Raw genomic sequence first — 4,873 nt, 5'->3', positions numbered from 1 at the left:
ACACCATGCTGAGCCTGCGCGGAATGAACGGCTACCAGTGGATGGAATTGACACTACAACCCAACATGCAGTGCTTGAGCAGCCGGCTGAGTTCTTGCAAGCGCATCTTCAAGTACGAAATGCCCGACTTGTCTACGAATGCACGGATCAAACAGGCACAATACGCAGTTGAGAACATTTCACTGAACGAGAGTGTTTGGCTACCATATGCTTGGGGTCGGGCCCCTTATGCTGGCCCCAACGCTGGCTTGTGGTTAGTCACGCTATACATATTCTTCATCCAGTAACAGCGGACTTGTGGAACGTGTGTTTAAGTAAAAGGCGGTTAAAGTGAGTCAAAGATAAAATGATAGCCGGGCAACGTAGCAATTCTCGTGCACCAAATTACCTGAAACGCAAACCGAACGTATGCTCAAGCACATGATTAAAGTACATTACCTCGCACTCTTTACCCGCATAACGCATTACCGTTCTACCGCACCATGTGGCGACCGTGCGTTAAGAGTGACATCGAATTTTCGCAAACATGCTGCAACCCGCGGTTTAACTGCCGGTGACATCACGAGCCACTGAACATCATCATCACCATCATTACCAGTGCCAGCGTCGTCACTTCCGCAAATCTCGCAACGATGGCGGCGGCGGCGCATCCTGCGGCCCGCCTGGCCACCGGTCTCCGCTGGTAACCGGTTGCGAGTAATTGCTCCAATGAAAATGATCCGGAATGTAAAAACAACCCCCATTGAACGCCGCAGAAATTATTACCCACAGAAAGCCTGCGGCGATGGATGGTGGCGTGGCGCGCTGTATGGTGTTGTTCCATCAAAAGCTCAACCGGAACGGCAGAACCGGCGCTGGTGACAGCGGAGGAACGGGTGGGGTGGGGACAGAACCGGCCCGGCACTGTCGTTATGGTGCGCACATTTCAGCACAAAATTGTAATTATCCTTCTCTGCTCGAGACATGGATTAATTACCGGTCGTAACATCTGTCAGTTTAATGGCACTCTCCCTTTTGGAAAAAGGCCGGGCGGGCGGGAAAAGAAAGGGTGAGGAAGTTCACCTGCGCAACCCCCCAAAAACCGGTCCGGTTGCTGTTGGCCATTGTCGTCGAAAAACACACAACTCACGGCACGGTAACTTCCTTCGCGACAATGTATTGATGATGGACCGCGCAGCGCTTCGAAAGAACTGTGCTGATTTACTTGGCTCAGAAGCTACGGTCGGAACAAGGAGTTCGAGCCAAGCGGTTCAGTAAGCGGTTTACTAATAGGCAGATGATTGGTGGCAAACTAATTAAACTTCTCTATCCGGCAGCGACTCCCGCGAGAGCTCGCGCCTTCGTCCGTCAATTCGTTAACTAATGAAGGTAGCCAAGAATTACTTCGAAACAATTCGCTATACAAGTGAATAAGTCCAAGCAAGCGGCGCGTTGGCCAAGACCAACGTAATCCACGATGCCTATCAAATGCCTAAGCACGTTCTTGTTTAGGATTCGTTTCAAATTAGACACGACCGATGTGAGGGAGCCTTGAGTAACTGCCAAAATGGATCCACGCAGCGCTAGGGCCCGGCGCGACCCCGTTTAAAGCTGGAACAAGGCCCGGCCAAGGCGCTGGCACTTTTATCGCATGTCATTCAATACAACTTCAAAAATATCGTGTTCAACGGTCGCAAACTGGAAACGACTTCATATCACGGGCAGACATCGTCGTCATCGAGTGTCACCAGAAAGGGGTTGTCGCGTTTGCTTTCAAAATCCTTTCCACCCAGCCCGCCCGCCCGTCTCGCATGACGAGCCAGGGTGAGAACACGTTCGTCCTGGTGTGCCTCGTTACGGGAAGAGGGAATCGGTTTCCGGTGACGGCAAATAAGGGGACGCTCCACATCCAAACACACGCGGCTCGCTGAATTGGAAAAGAAATTTTATTCATCCATAAATGTTTAATCATCCAAAAGCGTAGTTATGAAAGATTCATTTTCTCCAATCTCAGAGCCAACACGCGGGGCATTGGGAATGCCGTTCGAGGAGGTAAAAAATAGAATGTTTGCCGCGACTTGTTTGTCGCGTCTGGTGTCCGAGGGCAGGGCGACGGGGGGGTTTGCCTGCCTGCCTTGGAACCTGTCTTTACGGTTGCGCTCGGTTCGGCTCGCGGAACAAGGTAAACATCCGGTGAGTCAACAAACGGTGTGTGGACGGTGATGGAATTCGAAAAGCGAACTTTAGGAAACGGGAATAATAAAAACGGAACGGAGTTGCACCCAAAATAGCGGCAGCAAAAAGACAAGGAACAACGAGCTCCCGTAAAAGTTATCTCCCGATCCTACCTCTTCTTTGGCGCTCACTTTTCAACGCCCAAAAGTTTCTCCCAGCAACTAAGTTTTTGCAATATTCTTCCTGCAAGTTGGCCCGATTTTCCCGTTTTCAGCCAATCTTACCAACCGAGCAACATACAGTGGATGGCGAAAAGAAGTTTAGTTCAAGAACACAAAAGGTTTAAGGAAATACGATGATGAAAAATCAAAAACATTAAATAAGATGTGTAAATGATAGTTTTGGTGAATTTAGGGATGATTGAATACAAGAGAAATATTTTAGCCAAACATATTTAGAACAAGCTAAATTTCTCTTCGGCGAAAACAAGTTCAGTATCCGCAATGCATACCATTCCGCCCAGACAGTGTAGCCAAACATCCTGGTTTTGTTATGTGGCCTTTTCTACAGTCCTCAGGTATTATTTTGGTCTAGATTGGTTTGATTAATTTTGCTAATTCTGTTAAATTGAGTACTCAATTAAATACGGTACTCAATACCGCCTATAAGATCTTCGCCCTCGTTTTGCAGGAACGACTAGTCCCATACGCTGATGAGATAGTTGTCAACTATCAGGGAGGATTCAGAAGAAGAAAGTCTACCACTGATCAGATCTTCACCATGCGGCAGATCTTGGAAAAGATGATTGAGTACAGACAGAACACATATCACCTCTTCATCGATTTCAAGGCCGCATACGATAGCATAGCCCGAGTAAAATTGTACGAGACCATGACTAGTTTCGGAATACCGGCCAAACTTACCAGACTTGTTAGAATGACCATGACCAACGGCACAAACCAGGTCTCCAATCTCTTTGCTACCACCAAGGGATTGCGCCAAGGGGACGGCTTAGATTGCCTCCTTTTTAACATCGTGCTGGAGCGAGCCATCCAGCGAGTGGAGACCTCAGGGACAATCTACTTCAAGTCCAGTCAGATCCTGGCCTATGCTGATGACATAGACATTATAGGTCGCCGGCCCTCCGATGTAGCTCAAGTCTGCACAGGGATTGAGCAAGATGTGGAGAAGTGGAGAAGAACAAGTTCATGATGGCGCCACCGTCAGCAGCCCCACCGACAACATCGGCGAGCATGCGTGGGGGTGACGTACTAATAGGTGACCGAAAGTTTGAAGTCGTCCCGAGCTTCACCTAGTTAGGATCAAAGGTTAGCCTTTTGGAGTACACAAAAAACCAACGATGGACCAAATCTTGTCCAAGCAAAACAGCTGTCAAAAAATGATTGCTTACTAAAAATGGCCGAACTTTTTACCATAAGTCACTGACATATTTAACAACCTAATGTCACAAAAAAATCGGATACTTTTCGCCGTCCACTGTATTATTCAAATGTTCTTGAACTAAACTTCTTTTCGCTATCTTTTAGTTGCTGTTCGAAAATCGATTCACATGGCCTTCGCTATGTGCTACGTTCGCCGGCCGACTTGCTATTGGTAAATAACGAACCGATTTTCAACCGGCTCGTTGGTCTAGGGGTATGATTCTCGCTTCGGGTGCGAGAGGTCCCGGGTTCAATTCCCGGACGAGCCCGGAAATATTGTGTGGGAACCTTTTTGCTTGGATTTTTTACCCCATCACCACAATAGAGTGTACCATTCCAGTGACTCATAATCTCATTTTGCTCAGCGTATTCGCCGGTACCCGGACGCGTCTGTTTGCTATTTCCTAATCGGTCTCGGGAGCCGTGACATTCTCATTGAACCACCACCAGCGAGATCACGATCTCCAGGGCCCTTCGCACGAGCCACTTTACATTTTTCACACAACATCACTCACGTTGCGCACATTCATAGCGTCGTCGTGGCACACAAATACGCAAAGCGGGCTCACGCCGAGACAGTGGCTGGGAATTTCGTTTCCATCATCATCGAGTGTGGCCCGCGGGACGCCACTGGGGGCCGCCCCCGGCTCGGTTCCGCCGAAGAATGGAAATAAAATTACCCCCATTAACCATTAACGACGATTAACACATATCTGCCTTAATTTGATCTCGTCCAAGGGGCGTCCGTCCGTCCGACCGACGGATGAATGTTTAAAGGTCCGGCCAGCGCCGCGACATGGGGCTCGCGAGACGGTCCCCGCGTTTCCTGCTTTCGGTTTTCGGTCTCCGCCCCGGGGGCCCGGTCTAGTCGTTCTTTATGCTTATGTTTTGGTGATTCTTCCCGCCCGCGTGTCTTCGCTGCTTCTTCGTCGCCGCGTCTGCTGCGTCATCCGTTCGATTTCTTCTTCTTCGTCACCGTCTGTTAGCTCGTCGCCGTTCCTTTTGTCCGGCGCTGATCGACGACGACGACGACGAACGGGACGAACGAGACGAATGTGGAACCGTGTGTCTGGCTGGGTTGTTCCGTCTTGTCTTCCGTGGCTCCATCGGACGACACTTTATCTTGAGATAGGTCATTGAGTTTGTTTCTCGTTTCGCCAGCCACGTGATTCTCCTCCCCGCCGACTCCTTCGCAACCCGCCGGCAGGCTGGCCGGGTCGATCGATCAATGGACGGAGGTGCCATAAAACCCTGGGCGGATATGCTCGTCGCCATGC

General features: G+C 49.7%; 1 non-coding gene across 1 annotated transcript; it reads left to right on the top strand.

Annotated features, from left to right (window-relative positions):
- Nucleotides 1-3,793: 3,793 nt before the first annotated feature.
- Nucleotides 3,794-3,865, top strand: Trnap-cgg (transfer RNA proline (anticodon CGG)). The gene has a single exon. It is a non-coding gene; the product is annotated as a tRNA-Pro (tRNA).
- Nucleotides 3,866-4,873: the final 1,008 nt, after the last annotated feature.

Source organism: Anopheles cruzii, unplaced genomic scaffold (genome assembly GCF_943734635.1).
Source record: "Anopheles cruzii unplaced genomic scaffold, idAnoCruzAS_RS32_06 scaffold00850_ctg1, whole genome shotgun sequence".
NCBI classification, from domain to species: Eukaryota; Metazoa; Arthropoda; class Insecta; order Diptera; family Culicidae; genus Anopheles; species Anopheles cruzii.
This window is presented reverse-complemented; position numbering and strand designations above follow the sequence as displayed.